At 40.4% G+C, this 20,617-nt stretch overlaps 1 protein-coding gene across 1 annotated transcript in view; it reads left to right on the plus strand.

The window, feature by feature from the left end:
- The first annotated feature begins 3,024 nt into the window (after nt 1–3,024).
- The window catches only part of MICAL-like (protein), a 48,177-nt gene continuing 30,584 nt past the window's right edge, over nt 3,025–20,617 (plus strand). Inside the window, exon 1 of the mRNA XM_066732408.1 lies at nt 3,025–3,503. The gene's annotated coding sequence lies outside the window, so the exon portion shown is untranslated. The remainder of the gene's footprint in view (nt 3,504–20,617) is intronic.

Here is a 20,617-nt window from a genome sequence, read left to right on the forward strand (position 1 = left end):
AGAAAACTTGTCGCAGTGTATTACGTATATATAGCTAATTCGTCATCGCATTTGCTCCAATTATACGCTCTCTGTACGCGTGCATGCAATAGGAGCTGTCGTGTTTCTGGAACAGATGTTTGCCAGTGCGAATGACCGAGGCACAAGTTGCTAACATTTCCCTACTAATGCCAGTCACTTTGTCCGGGGCTCGCAGCAAAATAACAAAACGCATTTTATGTTTTTCCAGCTGCTCCAACCAGAACGAATCACTCGTCTAACGCAACGATGCGATATTTTGAAATTTTATCGTCGAGTTTTTCGCGATGCACTAAAATATGTTATCGATAGACGGAGAGGGAGAGAGATGGAGCGATTAGAGGAAAAGTTGGCTGAAAGTGGGATGAGCGAAGGGAATATAACGCGTGGATGAAAGGGAGTCTTTGGTAAAAATCGTAGGAGTTTAATAAGGCACGTTTATGGGTCGCACGTGTGCGAATAAAAGTGGCATGAGTGGAGGAAAACACAGCGCGCGATGGATCTTCGTATGCCCGATGTTGATGACGTTTCCGCGAAGCGTGCTCGTCCGTATTTCGTGATCTCTGAGAAATTACCAGCCGACAATACTCAGCGTTGTCGGAATAACCTCCTAAAAGGACGCCTCTCACTCGAGTGGATTTTATATACGATTGCGACTCTCCACTGCGAAAAAATCACCCGTGCACGTCCTACGACGAGACCCGAGAGTCTCCGCGATATTCTCCTCTCCAGTCGTTGATATTTCAGCTACGATTAAATCGACTCTGCGTCTCCGCGCTACGTCGTCCTACGGATTCAATGAGAGTATTCTCCTGGATATACGAACAATTCGCCTACGCTGAAAGTCCGTGATAAAACTTGCCCACAACCCACGACCTTTTATCGCGACCCGCGTCATCGAGAAATTCTCCAAATTATCTTTGCGAAAGTACGCGAGTGGAATCGTCCTGCTTCTCTTTCTTTGTCTCTCGCTGTGTATATAATACAAGTGTTCTACATCGTTAGCCAGTGTATTTTACTTTTTTGACGGGTGAATTGCATTTTGGTGGGAGCAGTCGGGCTTGAAAATGTAATGGAGGGCGATTAGCGAGCGAGTACCATCGACGTCGCGGACGATAATGAGCGGGAAGAATGATTCGAAAGGCTCCTCGGAAAAGAGCCGGTGCACGATAGGAATTAGAGCGACTGTAGAGAAGTTTTTATCGACCGCGCCCGGCCGGAAGGTCTTCCGCGCTTGATTTACCGTCGTGAATCACGATCCAGGTGCACTCAACTGCACAACGAAGGCTATACCAGCCGTGTATGACTCTGACTAAACGGTATTCGTGATTCCGAAGTATTCTCTCTGCTCCATTCCCAAAATCAGCAACCTCAAGGTCAGTGTAAGGACGATAATTGTATCACTCGACAACATTGAAGTCGATCGTGCATTTCGTTTAGTCAGATGAGAACGAAAGATACCAGGATAAATAAACAGCCTCACGGTCAAGAAACAGCGTTCCTCGTGTTTATATTTGAATGGCTGAACCGAGGAACGCGATAAGCGTACTTCCCAAAATTGTCTCGTTCCTTATGTAACATATGCTACCGCTGCGACAAAAACTGAAATTTTCAATTCACGAAAATTAGTCATACCCACCGAAAAACAGACACAAAGCTGAGAATAGGTATATAGGAATGACAAAAAAACAGTAGGAAAAAATCGAATGTTTATTTTCTGTATATTCAAAATATAAAATTTCATATAGGTGTCTGTATATAGCATGTGCATCGTAGGAGAATGTATTTAGCGCATTATCCGATTGGCGAAGCTCGTTAATACCGCTAGAAATTCGCTTTTCTCCTCGTGCGATAGATCTTTTTGTTTACACGAAGTGTTTTTGCCGACTTAGCATGTCCCGCGATGGAAAACAACCAAGTCATCAACCCCGCATGGCTAAGCACCACGCGACGATGTGGGTCTAATGAGATTTTACACGTGCTGACATCGAGCCCATTGCACGAATGAACGATATAGCACCGTGCTATGAAACGGTAAAAGAATATATAGACATCTCAACGCAACGCAACGTATAGCGCAGATCTGGCACTTGAAAACGAACGCTATGCGCGAAATCTTGCAAAACCAAACAAGCCCGAGTCCCCCCACTGGACTCAATTACGAAACAATTAAGACACTCGGAAGGAGAAGGAAAATTAGCTAAAGGGAGAAGGAGAGAGAGAGACTCGTAGACGGCAAGGCGTCACAGGGAAAGGGAATTTGACGAAGGTTCGTGCAAGCCCCGAGTCTCGTTAAATTCGTAAACCATGAGAAACGCCCGTGGAACGCTGTAAATTACCCGACGGGTATTCCAGCCGCATGGATATCCAAGAAACGTTAGCTGCGTTGTTAAACTCGGCTAGGGCGAGTGAAAAAGATAAACGCGATAACCAAACTACCTACGGAGCCACCACTCGATGATTCAGGTCCAAGCAGAATCCGATCCCCGAACCTTGCACGGTGTTGTACTAGAAAACAGCAGTGTTAGTGTACTATATTTGTGTTGCTCGTGTAGCTGAGATACGCGCTCGACCGAAGAAAGTAGACGCAGCGAGAAGTTACGAAGAAAGGAGAGGAGAAAAGAGGCGAGGTATGTATGAGGAATCGAGTAAGAAAGAAAGGAAAGAGATGGAGAGGGAATCCAACCCTACTCAAGTTGAGTCGAGTTGGCCAGGCAGCAGCAGCAGGCAGTTTATACACTGTACATACGCAGAGTGTACGCACTGCACCGCGCGAGTAACGGAGAAAGTAAAGAGGTGAAAAGGAGTGGGAAGAGGAGAGTGAGTGAGCGAGCGTCCGAGCGACGCACAACGAGCGAGCGAAGAAAGACAGTGTGAGAAAGAGAAAGAGAGCAAGAGCGAAGAGCATTCGTCGGGTGGGGCTACGAGCGCTCGAGTACAGGGGGGAGGGGGGAGCGTAGTGTCGGAGAGGGGGTTATGACAGAGAGAGCCGGAGCGTAAAAGTAAGCACGCCACTCGTGGCGTCTCAGTCGCAGGATCGCACGCGCACTGTGAGTGCAACATCGGTTGTCTCGTTGTCAACCGGTGATTGATGAAACGCTCGTAAATAATTGCTCTGAACTATCCCCGTTCTATCGCGCAAATTACTCCAAATACACTTCTGCATTGCTCAAAAATAAGCTACAAATCGACGAGTGTTATTTATACCCGAGGCTCGTTTCTCCCTTGAATCGACAAAGTTTACGCGTTGAGGTTAGAATCGACCGTGCAAGGTGGTGTAGCGCGCGCAACTGGCGCCAGAGGCCACGTAGAATCGTGGAGACACACATATACATATACATAGAGTGCGAGTTCGATAAGTTTTTCAAGTCTACCGGGGTAGCAAGGCGAGGAATAAAGGAGCACCGATGATACTCCGAGGCAATTATTGAGAAGAGGATCCTCGCGCGCCAAAAAATACGAGGACGAGTGGACTGTGACGCAAGGTAACGGATCTTTCAGACGTGTAACTTTACCAATAGATGGAGGGTGGGAGGGAGAGGGCGAGAGCTAGAGAGAGAGAGAGAGAAGCGATAAACCGAGAACGGTAGAAAAGGACAGAGAGCAAACAGAGTCGAAGGCAGAGATGTGTTTATCTCGTAACTCGCGTGACGTCCACTACTTTACTGCACGCACTATTAATTCTATACTACGAACTCTCAACTGTTTTTCTTCCTTTTCATTCTTACGATCTATCGCGTTCCAAAATTAGTTTATTGTTGTGTTATTGTTTTTTTCAACCTCTCTCTCGTAAATTGATAGTGCCATTAATAATAGAATATTCCTTTCATTCCAACGATATGTTACGCTTAAAAAAATTAATTCAGCATTAAGTTAATGTTTGTTTTTTTTTTTTTTTGTATTCGTTGTCTCTCAAAGCATTAGAATCGAACCTCGTAAGTTGATTATTATTACTTAAAAAGTAACACGCGATTCGGTGTACGAGACGGAGAGAAACGGTACGGTGATTTTAAAAGACAGGAGACGGACAAGTATCGAGTTGATTAAAACTCGTTCGTCGAGACTCAAGCAGGACTAAACTATACACTTATTGTAACACTCGAGCATCCTGCAAACCAGTTGACCCAGTTTCGCGTATAGAAATACATTTGAGCAAGTCGCGAGTTGCTTGTTTCGTCCGCGCCAATTAATACTAATTTGTGTGGATCGGTGGAGAAAGAGAGACAACTCGATCATTTCATTGGTGTATGGATCGGTACTGTTCTCGTGATGTAGAAAATCGATTAGACCGAGGAGGCGAGTTTACCAACGCGCAAAGAGAAATACGAGCTAATATTAATCAAAAAAGTATATTTACTACAGTACAAAATAAACTGCGAATAAACTTTCCAGCAATAAACAATTCTCCATCAAAACAATGAATTTTGTTCGTTGCTCCGTGATGAAAATTTATTGGTTAATTTAAATATTTTTCTTCGTGCTTATCCAAAATATTTAAGTACCTAATTGCAATTAGAGTAAGTTATAATTAATTCAAATTACTAAACTAAGACTTGTTTTAGGGGAAAAGGATTCTTTTAAAGTTTATGATGAAGGGGTAGAGGGTGGCGAAAAAAAAAACAAAGATATAGGATGAAGCAGTGCTTATCCCACCGGCCAGTTTGGGGGATAAGGAACAAAAGGTAGCGGCAAAATAATCATTGTCGAGCATTTTCAGGGTCTTCGCGTGGTCCTTGAAGAGAGCAGAGTGTCTTACTACCTGTTAAACCAGACGCGTTCCCACGGTATCCCTCGTTCTCGTGTAGATCGATACGTGCATGTGTTAGACCCGTTTCCGGCCCGTGTCCCCCACACGTATCTTCGCTTTTAAACACGCTGCTCTCGTCCGTGTGACTCCAAGAGTGTGTGCGCGTATTTCGGTCACTACACAGCACCGAATATTGTTTCCTCCCAGTATGAAACCTGTTGGAAGCTGCACGAAAGATCGTTCCAACCTCTTCTCTTTGTCCTGGGCCTGCCTTTTCGTAAACCCTACACATGCGCGCTCCCTACGAACCGACCCCCCCCCCCCCCCCCCATTGTACCATTCAATAGTATTTCAGACACCGGTTTTGTACTGTAAATAATAATAACGATGACCGAATCTGGTTTATATAGGCTCAAACCCATGGAATAATCTCTAAACATATTCAAATGTTATTTATACTTGTTTCTGTAATTAATAAATTTATCAAAATTTTCTGTATTATCTTTTTTTATATTATCAATTGTTTTATGTTGTCGGTTTTGCATATGAACAGATTTATCGAGTTTTCTAACAGTTATTAGATTATTATATTTTCGGATAAATAAAAATTTGAGTTTTTTTTTTATCGAAAAACATTCATTTTTGTAGTATTTATTCAGGAGGCTTTTACACGGTTTTGGGTGATTTTCAGTGTATCGTTGATTCGATCGATTAGTCGAGTTTTGCATAGCGTAGCTAAAAGGGAAAGGAAAGAGGGCGCGAGGTTCGAAACGCGTTAATCCTTTCGGTTGAACAGGCGGAGTTTGATCGATTTCATCAGTCGATTTGCGCAACAAGTTTATTCGACTCGTCGGATTTTCCGATCGAATTGATTCGACCGATAAATGGTGCGATGGACGGCAAAAAGTATAGCGGAGGGAGGTCTGGTATTCCAAGTGGATAATTTGCAGAGTAAATAAGTGCTATATCTGCTACAGAGACTCAGCCGTTCTCATTATCGGCCGACGAACGTTCAAACTTAAGTAAGATCGGTAAGGAGAAACTGTGAATAATGCAACTTTACCGATCCTGCGTTTCTTTTAATGTAGATTTAGGGTTAATGGCACGGTAGAAAACTGAAACTCTTCTTATTTATTGTTATTGTTATAAATAAACTATATCTGATATAGATCCAGGCATTTTTATTATCAACGAGGAGAAACTGCGATTAATGCAAATTTGTCGATCATGATTTTTTTTTATGGACATTAGAAGTAATGGCAGGTTAGAAAACTGAAACTTTTCTTATTAATAGTTATTGTTACAAGTAAACTATCTAATCTAGATTCTGTAATTTTTATCATCGTCAAGGGGAAACCGTGAATAATGCAAATTTGTCGATCGGGATTTTTTTTTAATGTAGATTTAGAGTTAATAGCAAAATAGCAAACTGGAACTCTTCTTATTAATAGTTATTGTAATAAATAAACTATCTAATCTATATATATATATATATATATATATATATATATATAGATTCAGGTATTTTTATCATTGGCAAGGAGAAACCGTGAGTAAAGCAACTTAACCAATCGTGCCTTTTTTTAATGCACATTTAGAGTTAATTGGAATATTATTGTTGTTAGTACGCTATATCTGATCCAGATTCTGTAATTTTTATCATCGTCAAGGGGAAACCGTGAGTAATGCAACTTTGCCGATCGTTATTTTTTTAATGCACATTTAGACCAGGTTGAAGTTAGCACCCCAAATTTTGAAAATGGAAAAAAACCAAATAGTTCTAGTAGCACCCGTACAAGTTCTATAGTTCCTTACTATTTTTCAAAAAAAGTTCTACAGACTGAACTCGTAAAACTATAAAAGGATGATTTGGGGTGCTGCTAACTTAATTCACACTGGTCACATTTAGAGCTAATCGGAGTAAAAATATATATTTTTTTTTCTTATTTCTCCTCACTACTGAAATATCTCGCTTATTCTCATTCGCAAACGCTTTTCCGAACGACGAAGAACCCCACGGTTGCGAACTTTACGCAATCAGTCGATTTGTCTCTGCAAAGTAACGGTTGACTTCCTCTACGAGGTCTCGAGGCCTTTGTTTTTGCACTTGATTCGATACGTCATAGTGAATCAGGCTCGTTTAACGATTTTATTAACGTTTGTCTATATCCACTCTATACGGTAGGGTGATATTCCATTTTAGTCGTGCTTCGGAGTCTACTCGTGGTCCCTTTCCGTGATTTCTGGTTTATCAAGGAGACAGATTTCAAGGTCGAGCGTTTGGAAGCAAAAGCGATAATACACACGAGCAGACACGGTACGCCGCCGGAATAAATAAGAAAAATACAAGAGTATCGAGCAGCTACTGCTTATGGCAATCCGTGTATCTCACGAAAAGCTACTTTTAGAACTGGTGACTCACGCTGCGACCAGATACACTCTGAGGAACCTGTCCGGTGATGTACGTAATCTACGGGGAACATAAGAAATGTACGTTTTTATCTCTCATTTTACTAAGAAACTCCTTTCCTTGCTCGTACCGTTTCTTACTTCCTTTAAACGGCTCGTTTATTTTTTTTTACAATAGAATAATCCCTTATCCCTCCTCTGCAGCAAATCATTATTAGAAATTCATTAGATTTGGCCTTCGAAGGAGCCGGATGTTGAGCTCGTCGGAAATCCTTGATAAGCGTGTTAAGTATTATTGATAAGAGCGTCATTTTTAATGATCCGTAGTATCGTAAATAGCGAAGAGAATTCAGGAGTATGGATTTATCATAAGTTTAAAGCGATATATAATTTTATCTCTCGTTTTACCAGAAAAATCCTTTTATTGCTCGTATTGTTTTCTTATTAATGACTATATTACGGGGAGTATCAGTTGTATCTCTATTGGTTCTAAATATTACACTTTGATAACCACAACTACACCTATCTCTAGTCTATATTTTATTATATAACACTTTTGTGCGTGTTGATTTTTCCACTGCGACCCTCAAAACTCGATGTGCAATATTTCGAAACTGTGTGATCAATTTGAAAGTATCGACAAATTTCTGATTTTCCCATAAAAAATGTGACTTTACAATTTTCTCCATTCTTATATAATTTTTTATCTCATTAATGAGAAAATTGCAAGGAGTGTCAGTTGCATCTATTTCGACTTTCAAAATTGCACTTTGATAACCACAATTAAACCCATCTCTAGTCTACATACTCTACATTTTATCATATAGCACTCCTGCTGTTTTTGCCACTGCGGCCCTCAAAGCTGGATATGCACCGTTTCGAAACTTCAGCAACGCAAACACGTCGCCAAACTTGCGACTTTCCCATTAAACGTGCCTTTGCGATAAGCAGCAATTTCTTTGCTGATAAGTACAGCTATACACCAATTGCAAACTACCTTGCAAATATACTAAAAGCATATTGTTGAAATGAAATTTGTTTCTTATGAAGAAATTTTTGAAATTTTCTTCCATTCGATTCACGATACAATAAACGCTCTCCCGTAAACGAAAGAAAAATTACAACGCAGCGTCTCGAGTCATTAATCGAGTGTAATTTCGGTCAGTGTAAATGTGCAAATTTATCGCCAACTATACGAATTCAATCCTTCAAGCTTGGCTTTTCACGCCTTTTACAAATTTATCGTTACCCATTAAACCACGAGCGAGAGAGCATAAGTTGTGCCATTTCCTTCCAACGCCCACGGTTCAATGTATTATATATATATATATATATATATATATATGTACATACATATGCATATATGTGTATAGAGGAATTGGGGACAAAAATCAGTGGACAACGTGTCACCATTGTCGGCATCTTGGTCGGCATTGTCGTTAAAACGCTCGCTAAAAGTATTTACGATTCTGTTGAATGGTAAATCTGTATGTGCCTGGAGACTCGATAAACGAAAGAACTGATGAGGAAATGCGTAAATCAATACCGCGACTATCATAAATTATTGAGAAATCAAATTGAACGAGAGCTCTCGAGTGATTTTCACTGGCCAGTATATATGTATCCCACTGGCAAAAGGAAGGAGAAATTTTACTTATGAGACGAATCCCTCTTATTATTATCCCTCAGTACACTTTTTCTTTCCTCCTCGCTCTCTTACAGAGTTATCCATTTTATTGCCAAAGCAATAAAGATTTTTCCGATGCTTTATCGAACCTTTTAATCTGTCTCGTTAAAGATTATATTGCTGTTTGCTCTAGTTTATTGCCAGTGGGATTCGAAGAGTTTCCGTAACATTCTCAAACGATTCCGAGTGTAAATGAAACATAATGGACCGTCGAAAGACACTGGACAAAGAGATCGTTAGGATCTCCGAGACTCAAGTGCGTTCGGCCATTCCGATAAATATAATTAGCCCGCACCGAGAAACTGGGCCGAGCACGATCTTGGCATAAACGGATGCTTCGTCGATAAACGAATTCTCGGAATTGACCTGGGAATACCGAGGAAACGTGGAAATTGTAATGGAGCGAACATTGCCTGCCAGGCGTTCGATCAGTCGTTGGAGATTTTTCAGCTAGGAAATTATTGATATATGAATTATATAATATACGTGGGTGGGGAAATAATTGCACCGTGGATAATTCTTGGAATTAACTTGAGAATACTCGGAGAACGTGGAAATTACAATACAGCGAATATTGGGATGTTTGACGAGACGTTGTGGAAATATTCAAGGGGGGAGAAATAAGAAATGATTAATATATGTATTATATGATACACGTGTGGGTGGAGAAATAATTGCACCGAGGATAATTCTCGGAATTAACCTGGGAGTACTCGGAGAACGTGGAAATTATAATATTGAAAGTTTTGGGAGATGCTTGATGAGTCGCTGGAAATTTTTAATGGGAAGAAAGAGAAGAGAAATGATTGATATACAAATTATATAATATAATACACATGGGGCAAATAATTGCGTCGAGGATAATAAGAAGTTGTGCAATATCTCGAGACGCGCGTGTCCCAATAATTCCACATCCATTCGTTAGCCTGGACACGCGTATAGTTTTGCGCAATTTCCTGCTAGTGTTTCTTCAAAGAGAGCAAAGAAAGTTGGCCCATATAGCAAAAGGCGCGTATACTTAAGCACAATTGCCTCGGATATGTGTAACGTAATACTCGGCTGGCTTCTCTCCAGCATGTTTTACATCTGCACCAACAGTGCTCGTAAATATAATAATGTTGACCGTGATTCCCTGTAGAGATATCGTACCACTTTTCGTGTAACCGTCGTTTCTCCACACAACCCCTTTTTTACACGTTTCTACTTCTGATCAATTCGACAAGGAATGCGAAAGAAGAGGGTTGCGAGTGCACTTGCACCCCCTGAAGAAGAAATCCTCTGGACGATTCCTCAAGAAACTACCCTTGTTTCGCTCAATTATCAACGACCTTGAAAATTTCATTTCTTATATCGTTCTTATTTTCTTGATTCGTCAATTCTCTTCAACGTTGAGAAATATCAGAGCGTGTCGTTAAGCGATTAATTACCAAGTTTATATATATATATATATATCAAGAGCGAACAATATATACAAGCGAAACAATGCCACTAAGGTAATAGGCATTTGTCTAAGTCTGAAAGGATAATTTACGACGATAGTTTCAATTATCATAAAGCAACTAGAGCTAGAATCATGTACGTGTATGTAGATCATTGATCAATTTACACAAGTGCAATCGACAAACGAAAAAAAAAAAACAGGTTTAACTCGATTCGGTTCTCCATTGTTCAGTCGTTTCGATAAATCAGAGATTTCTTATTTTAAGTTATATATATGTATATGTGTAGATGATAAATAATAATAATACTACGAGTGCCAACAATTTCTTTGGCAATATTCTCCTGCGTGTTCGTAGACATTAATTTAACAAGAGAATAACAGCACCGTATTGTAATGAGATTTGTCGGTGGGACAGCTGGTTCTGAAGGAAGGGCAGAGGGACAGCAGTTGCACAGGATCCTACCGGATCTTTTTTTCACCGTTGAGAGCCACGGGTGGTTTGTAGTTACGCCCTCGAAGATGGAAAAGGGTAAGGGGGTGGAAGGGGGATGCTAGGATCATCCGACAGGTAGTCTTTAAGTCCGCTCGTGCTCGGGGATTCGGCTTGATCGGTTTGCTTCAAGTTCAGACCCTTCCTCACCCCACCCCCCCCCCCCCCCCCCATAACCTCCTTCATTTATCTCCGCCCTGCGCCCTTCTCTTTCTCTCATACGCAAGATAAGAAAAATGTATAATTCAAATTAATCTTGCTTTGAATATTCACAATAAAATATTTTCCCTAATTTTTTACCTTTCATGAAAAATCTTTAATTTTAATCAATTTGTACAATCTGTACTTCTTCGAATAGCATTTATCGAGTGTAAGTAAAATATTTTATTGCAAATATTCTGAACAAGATTTACTCTGATTCGTATTTTTATCTGTTATATATGGATTTATGCATGTATCTTAAGATTCTCCAGTGAACCATTCTCACATTTTGCTCCTATTTTCTACAATTTATCACACACACAGTGTATACCGCATGCTTCCGTTTAGTCCGGCAATTTTTCGAAACTTTACGGATCCCCTTAAGGTTTTCTCGGTTCTCCAATTTCGCTAGGAGCATCGTCATCATCATCATCCTTTTTGCTAGCACATCGCCAGGGTCATTGTGCATCGATTCTCCGCTTCTCCATCCTCCCTCGACCAGTTTGGTCTCCTCGTCCCTCCTGCACGAGAGGATGAATCGCGTGACCACCTACCTACCTACCTACCTACCTACCTGCTAACTTCAAATTACTTTCCTGGAAGGCAAGGCTCTGTTCCCACCGACAGTTTTGACCCTCCTCCATAATTTCGGCCCAGCAGTGGCAGACCTGTGGACACTGCAACAGCCGGGATGTTCCAGGGACGTGCGGAGAACGTTCCACTCTCTCACATATTCAGCAAACCAATGTACAAAACTCTTCGAAACCCCGTAATCTCGTATACACTGCCTTCTTTCTTCCTCCACCTTACGATCCACTTGTAACTCGAAGAAGAGTAAAGTACTTGGTTTCACGCTCGATTTTAGACTTTTCTTCATTTTCTTGTAGAGAAGAAAATTACTTGTAATGGAAAAATTAATTTTGTTCGGTTTTCTTGATGGATCGAGGATAATTATAGAATTTTTAGCGAGCTCCAAATACTCGAGATGGCAAATACTTATTCCACACTACTTTGAAAAATGGAGAATTATTTGCTGTTTCGCACTTTATACAGCACAGTGGACGAGCTGTTCGCGTCTCGATTAATCGCTGTTTTTATCGTAATGGCAAATACTACTTGTTTTCCTCTCCCGACTTTATTATTTTCTTTTCTTCTTTAGTCTTCCTTTCTACCGTTTTGTCAGTTTTATTTCCCTGCTGGCTAATTCAAGGAGGAAAACGGGACTCGTCCGGAGGGGGAAGACCACCGGGGGAAAATGGCGCGAATTTTAACGACTCACCCAAGTCCGGCAAATGAAAAGTACAGTTAGTAAACGTGAATAATACCGATCGTTAGACTTAATGACGTTGATATAAAATGGCATCCTTTGCGCACTCGGCGAGTAGCTCCCGTAACGATCGCAAAGCCGAGTTTATAACGTGGGACGACGAAACTTGGCGCGAAATTCCCACAAAGAAGCCACACGATTTCACCAGGATATCGTACAAGTCATTAATTTATTTTTAATCAGCGACGTTTGCTTAACGAAGGATCAAAGGGTGTAGACTTTAATTTTTACATTTTTCCCTCGAGTAGAGTAATTTTTAATTTGTGCTGTTATTATTATTAAAATAAAAAGAGATATATAGTGGAGGGATGAAAAATAAGGGAAGCAAGGCGGGTTGAAAAATAGTGGCGGTCCGCTAAACGAAACCAGTGCAGCGACCTGGAAAGCTTTCATTTCAATGGACACTCGCTTCAACGGAGACTCGAGTGACACTTTAACACCGACAGCTTTTCAACGCAGTTCTAGAGTACCGTAGCTATGGTATAAGAGTGCGGCGTGCAAAAGCCCTCGTAAATGGGGGAGGGGGGGGGGGTGGAAAAATTGCGAAGCAATGCAAAACGAATCAACAGCAGCGATGCCTTAATTCTCGAGTGTTCTCGCATTTCAATTATTTCAATAGAGAAGTGTGTATATGTATATAGCTATTGCGAATCTTCGAAAATAGTAAATTTGCCGTAGCAAAAATTCCAACTAAATTTAAACGAAGTATTGGTATTAAAAATGCTTCAATAATTTTTTTCTCGTGTTTCCTTACATTTCGATGATTTCAATGAGCACCTCTGTCAATATTTCCCGTTATTTTAGAAAATAGAAGTGCATTTGACCCTCGCGAGAATAAAAAAAATAGCAAATGTGCCAAATACTGAATATTTTGACCATAGTTCTTTGTTAAACTTTCCATATCTGGTGGTAAATTTAATGGGGTATGGGATCTAAAAATAATTGAAGGAAATGAAGATGATGAGTGGGAGGAGAGGGGGGGGGGAGCTCCTGGCGAATTAATGATTCGGCGTGCAATATTTGCGGAAGGCGGTTGGTTCACCGAGGTAAATAAGGTTGGCGGAGGAAGGTCGGGGCTCGGGAAAACATTTACAGGGGGGGGAGTTCATCATTCTGAAAGCAGTAGCCGGCTAAGCGGGCTTCTCTCGTCAAACTCAACGTTGAAGGAGGTTTCGTGTACACGAGGTATTTCGAAATGACAGTGTTGGTTCCTCTTCTCTCTTTACATTTCTATGAAGCGCGGCTAAAAGTGAAGGTGCATCTATGAATCTTGCGGCCGCCGAGAACCTCATGAAACATTCATTTCCCCCTTTTGCCAACCACCCCCCCCCCCTCTTTACCCCCACCCTCCCTCTACCCAGAATCCCACTCCATCTTTTCTTATTCCTACGTTTATCCTTTATTCTCCTTTATCCCTCTCATACATACTTTTTCTTTACCAGCTCTCTCTCTCTCTCTTTTTTCTCTCCTTTTCAACTTTATTCTTCATACCCCCTACCCCCTCGCAAAGCCGGAACGCCTCCAGCAACTGTGAATATCGCCGAGTTTCTCGTAGCACTAGGCGAGACCCTGGATATTTTCTTGGAAATAATCGCCATCCTTCTGCTGTAATCCACAACGGGATATTTTTTCTTCTATTTTTTTTCTACCTTTTCTCCAGTATAATGCTTTCCACTTTACTTTGCCAAGTTTTGGTATTATTATCTACGATAGTTGTCGAGGAGAGGCTAGAAAGGTGGGGAAAAAATAGCAGAAGGAGGAATATCGGTAAAGTTTCACGAGAGATTAGGACGTCCCCGATATTTTTACAGTTACTTCTGGCTGGCACGACCTGCAATCGACGAGACTTTCCTGCGCGACACCGATTTTCTGCAGGCCCCCTCTATACGTGCCCGGATTGATAATTTTTTAGGAACAGGAATACTGACTTACTTTTCTCTGCTTTTCCCTTTTCTCACGGTTCCCTTTTTTTGAATTTTAATTCTTTGTAAGAAACAGAGTGGTCAGTCGTAAACATTTCAAAACTATGGTTTTTCTATTTCTATGAAGAAAAATCTATCTAAGATTGTAGCATGTATACATATTATATGAATAATTGACGGCATAACCGATTTTCTTTCGTTTTCCTGCTATAAAAATCCGACGAAATTTTATTCACCGCACAAGTGTATCAATAAGAGACTGCAGTTTAAAAAAAAATAATACTAGTCGCACTCGATTCTGCAAGAATCCTCGCGAAAAGAATTGAAGTTTAAAGAGTTGTGGGAGGTTCGTAGAAGATACAGAATTTTCTCGATATTTATTTCTTCGAGTCATTTGGATTACGAGGAAGTGAGGAATTATCGAAGATTGCTCGACAAGAAAATAACATTCGCAGTTCAGGGGCTACTGCAGTGTAACAGCTTCGAAGACATTATACCGGTTCGTGTAATACTTTCTACTTCGAAAGATGAATATATTCTTTTCCGGTGCCAAGTTGTGTAAATTACGTGGAAACCCAAAATTAGTATTCCCGATAAATCTCAATTAATGAATTAATCGGCCGATCAACAATACGTTTATCGAACCTGCTGTATTCTTGGCAAGTGAAATTGTTCGATTGGACTCGCTTGGTTGATTTATTCGAGTTTAGTCGCTGCTACTACCAAGAAAAGGACATGCTCGTGCCAAGCTCGGCACGAAGCGTTACGTAATCGTTACAGACTCGGTCATTCACTGTGAAGAAGATTTAGCATCAAACGTGAAAGAGCTCGACTCGTCCAAGTGTCGAAGCCTCGTTAACTTGTTATTTAAATAGATTGGAAAACACTTTGGGTCGTCAGGAAAAATTGAACAGCTGCTTTCCAACAATGTTGCTGCCAGTGCAGCAACAGCAACTGGTTTTAAGTTCTTGATTATTATTTCAACCGAACAATAAATCGATGAATTCTTTCTGCCTTAGTTTGTTCTTCCTAAAAAATGAAAATATCGTTCTACGTGTATTTTAAGTACAGTCTGTGTAGAAATGGGATAGAAAAAGTGTATTGTGGAGGAATATCGAGACGTTAATGATAGGTCGAAGTAAACAAAGAGGAAAACAGAAAGGAAGGAAGGAAGGAAGGAAGAATCGCTTTTGCTGTGTTGTTATTGTTGTGTACGGTTCGTTGGTAGCCATTCGTCGAAATCGTAAGCCAGCCAGTATTTTCATGCGCCGACTAACTCGGACGATTTCCAGGAAGCTAATTATATTTCTGCACGGACCATCCAACAAGCATTGTTGTTTTGCTTACGAATACTGGAACATAAATGTAAACCACGGCTTACTTATTTCTAACCACAATCCAAGCGGACTCTAAACTCACCAGCTGATTGATACTTAAACCTGTTTCTAAATTGCTCCTCCGACTATTTATTTTATTTCAAGGCCCGGAGTATAACGGCTTATTTTCTCTCCAACCAACTCTTTACTCGTTGCTTCTCTTATTTCCCTTTTTTCACCCCATGCCAAGTTCATTCATAAATTCCACTCCAACAACAATCGTCCTTGTCGCCAAGAGTTCCTTTCAATTATAATTATTGTTATTGTTCAGTTTCTTTCCCTCTATCTCCGCTTATAAAAATGAACTCGCGTTTAAGCACTCGAGATTTCTCGTTTGCCAAAATACTCAAGCGATTCCAGTCGAGTTTTAACGTGGCTTGACTATACTATATGGCGTTTTTCGGATGAAAAGATTTTATTTCAAAATATATATATATATATATATATGCTAGATACATATATATATTTTTTGATCTATAATGTTTCAAATTTTCACTTAAAAAAATATACTAGATCTGTTGCAACTATTGCTTTTTATATTAATATTCCAAATGCTATTTCTTCCCTCGTTTTTTCTTCATTTTTGCAAAGATGAACCACCTTGATCATCTGCTTACACCCGAACACTTTTCGAGAAGCTCTCGTAACCATCGAGTCGATCAATTTTAACGATATCGTAAAAAATTGAAGAATAGAGAGTTCCGGTGTTGACGCGAACGCGCGTAAGAACCTATCAATCGCGGCGAGACGAATAACGATATAGACGCGATTTGACACTGACACGAGTGGAAATTGTGCCGCGATAGCACGAGGAAAGAAAAGTCTGCGGGAAAATTAGAACGGCAATAATAAGGCGAGGCTGCTTAAATTATTTTTTTTTTTCGGTCTGCGGAGCGTACAATACGTGGCGAGAGAATTAATAATAAGTTTTTTACTTTCACCGCAATTGTTTCCGCTATTTCTCACCTTACCCCCTCCCACTCACCCTAGATCACCGTTAGCATAATGCACCGCTGCCCTGTTTTCACCTTAATGATTTTATCTTCGTTTTACTATATATATATATATATATATATATATATATAGTAGCTACTTTACTCGTTTTCAAAACCGACAATTTAAATTCGACCGCCTCCGTAATTATTTCTCTTTGCATTTATTACAAATTCGCGATTTTTAAAGCTAACGCGAAGGGATATAAAGATTTTATCCGTTTCTAAAATAGACGATTTAAATCCGACCGCCCCTGTATAATTATCTTTCTTTCTTTTATTATAAATTCGCGATTCTTAAAATTACAACGTGGAACACGAAAATGTAATTCGCGAGATCCACCATTTCGTAGGACTCGACCGGTGATTGATGATTTAGAAGAGGAAGAAGAAAAAAAGAGAATTTATTACACGAATAATCCATTCTCCCAGTCGAAGCTAAGAAATATCGTCGAGTGTAAAACATTGATTTGCAAGGTAAACCAAGTTGCGCCGTTTCGTGGAATATGGAGAATTGTGTTGGACGGTTTATTGAGAGGAAAAGGTGGAATTTGATGAAAAATGCAGATATAGTAAACCTATCGGAGTTTGGTGAAGCACGGAGACGAAAACAAAAGCGTTTTGCAAGGATCGAGGAGTCTGGGTAATAAAATCATTAATGGCCAACGAGAAGCAATAAGGCATGAGAGTCTGGCCACCGGTCGATAACGATCAGTGGTTGAGTCATTGAAAGCGTGGATGGCGAGCTACGAGAAATTAAAGGTTAGCCAACAGGTGTGGAAAAAGAGTTGGAAAAAATGAAAAGGGATTGGGAAAAAGTGGGATACAAGGATCATAGTCGTGAAGGAGAAATGGGAGAGGAGAAAAAGCTGCGAGCAGTGGTTTGGTTTATGAAAAAGTTGCGGAGGATCGAAGAGAGAGAGAGAGAGAGAGAGAGAAATGTTAAACTAGATTTTTATTAGAAGGAGAGGGGTGCAGGGTAAAACTTTTAATTTTCTTTAGAGATTTTGTATAAATCAGAAGTTTAATACTATGATTAATGGTGGAAAGATTGTGGAGGGGGGGGGGGATATGACGTAGGTGAGTAGAAATAAGTAAAAGTTAGCAGCAGCGAAGTGGTCGGCCTTGTCCGGCGTTCGCCAACAGCCGTGGCTCGTAAAGAGCATTTTACAAAACGACACGACGACACGGCATGGCATGGCGTGGCGTGGCGTGGCGTGGCGTGGCATTGCATGGCTCGATGGTACGGCGCGCGAACCGATCACGAAGAGGTGACAGTCGTGATCGATCGATCCATCCATTCATCCATCGATCCAAACGATAATTAAATCTTGCCCCGGCTGTTGCTTCGAACAAAGACATACTTGACGGAATATGTCACGCTCTATGAAAACATACAAACTCGCTGGAAAAGCAGTCAATTACCATATTTGCTTTTCTTCCTTCGTTTCACTTGCGTCACTCGAGTCCTAACTTTATCGTATTACGAAGATTTTCTCCCTTTCAATCGTTATTTTTAATTCCACATTGAATTCTCTTGTTTTATTCTTAATCAAATATATTCTTCGGTCGAGAGAAAATGAATGGTGAAAGAAGTTTTCTCTTCGAGTTTATATACTCGAGTTCCAGGTTGATCGTACTACGAAGAATTTTCCTCTTTAGATGGTTATTTTTATTTCTTTAAATTCTGTATTCATTCTTGATTGAGAAAAAGGATCGTAAAATTTGTCCTCTTTTTCGCGTCACACTCGAGTCTTTCCTTAATTTATCGAACCACCCACTTTTTCCCCTCTCGGTCGTCGTTAAATTTTCGATCCTACAGAATCGTGCATTAATTCTTAATTGAGTAACGAGCCATCAAATTTCTTAATTTCAATCTATTGCAATTTCTCTTCTCGAGCCACTCTTGATCGAACTGCAACCTTATTCCTCTCGAAGCGTCTTTTTCGATAGTGGAATCCCGGATTAATACGCGATTGTGCTTGAAGTTTCGGAGCGAGAAAGTGCGTGTGGATGGGCGAGCCCGGAACAATGGGGGCTCTCTCCAGCCGAAGGGATTTCGTCTCGCTCGAGGAACAATCCTATCTGATGCGAGTGAACGAGAGAGACGAAGCACCGCACACCGATGAAAGTATAGTTATTACGTCAGAGACCGGAAGAAGTTGAATCCTCCATCGCGTACCGGTTTTAGCAAGGATGTGTGAAGAGTCCTTGCATCTGTACTATATACGAAACTCTTAAACTCTCTTACTTTTAGCATAACCAAAGAGAATTGATTACTCTCTCTCTCTCTTGATAATCTTGAAAATTAACAAACAATCGTGTGTGCGTAAGAAGAAATTCTAGGATACGATTAATGAATGAGCATTTTCTTTAGAAAGTAGTTATTACGTCATAAATCGGAAGAAAAGTTGAATCCTCCATCTCGTACCGGTTTTAATAAGGATGTATAACTGTCTAAAAAATGCTTGCATATGCATACTATAAGCTCTCCACACGTTCTGTTAATTTTAGCGTATAGTCACAGAGACAATCGATTATTCTGTCTTTCGAGAACCTTAAAAATTAACAAACAATCGTATTTACGCGAGGAGAATCCTCAGAATATGATTAACGAACGAGCATTTCTCGTAGAAAGTTGTTGTTACGTCATAAATCGGAAGAAAAGTTGAATCCTCCATCTCGTACCTGGTTTTGGAGCAAGGATGTGTGAGGAGTCCCACCGATATCAATGACGAAATTCCTACGCTGTATACTCTTCACAAGTTCGCTACGATAAACTGGAAAAATTGTTCGTTGAACAATAATTGCCAGAGTCCCTTGGAATCTGCCCCTCCCACCAGCAAATTTCAATAAAACGTCAAGGAATAATTCATTTTCTCGTACACAAGCCTTCGCACGATGTAACGCGAACTCCTAGTTGCGCAATCAAGAATTGTTTTTCCGTCAGGCAGTTTACACGGGATCCCGCTGGAACGCAATTTATCATAATGAACGACCGTACCTTTCATCGATTTACATCATTTTCTTCTTTCGCAACGTGCACACGAGGCACACAGAAGCTTCTATCACAGATCTAATCGATAAACGGTATAATGCGACTGTTGAGAGAACACTCGCTTCTCCTTCTTGATTCCCCTCAAAATTCCATATAGGATCCGACCAATTGTCGAATCCTGTCTCTAGCTTGTAAATAATAGTGGCTTGTCATATTGGTTTGAAAAATTTCTTCAACGAATCATATAAATCACGTGTGTGAAAATGTTTGCGAAAAAAGAAATATCTTTTTCTTTAGAAAACTGTGGAAAGAAATTGATAGTACTTTAAATTTAGGATTTCACTGAAAATTATAGCTCACGCGAAAGAGTTTTTTGTGTGAGAAATAAATTTTTTAACGATTAATTTAAAAATTGATAAGATTTTATTGATAGTAATATAAAGGGGGGGGGGGGGGATGAATCAGTTTTATTAACTATATATAAAATACGTGGTACAAATTTCATACTTAAATGTTTGCCACGCAACAAACCAGTAATCTTTGTAGCGAGCGGTGCAAAAGTTCGCAAGATTTTGTAGTTAATAAGAGAAGTAAACAAGGAGGGAGGGGAGGGGGGGGGCTTCTTGTCCCGAGCAATTGCACAATGATACGTGCTATACATGGAAGGGAGAAATCGAATACAGCGAGTGGCACGATTGGAAAAGAAATGTTAGAATCTGGAGAGGACTAGAATGCAGTTCTGATGGAATGTGCGTGGTGCATCGATTAGCGAAACGATTAAAGCCGATGATGCAACTGTAAGGGAGTCGCGATTCTTGGCTGGCGCAATTATCGATAATGAGAAAGAATGGATGGCTGTTGGATCGATCGGTGCACCTGCGCGTAAGAAATTCCCGTATCCCAGTTGTAACCTCGCTCGCTCGTAGTCTGCTTGGCGACGACGAGCCCTTCTATAGCTGTGTGTTCTGTATATAGATGTACGACGATACAAGTATACCATTACAGTACA

Source organism: Prorops nasuta, unplaced genomic scaffold, assembly GCF_024137725.1.
Source record: "Prorops nasuta isolate Cenicafe-Biocafe unplaced genomic scaffold, Cenicafe_Pnas_1.2 PNAS00010, whole genome shotgun sequence".
NCBI classification, from domain to species: domain Eukaryota; kingdom Metazoa; phylum Arthropoda; class Insecta; order Hymenoptera; family Bethylidae; genus Prorops; species Prorops nasuta.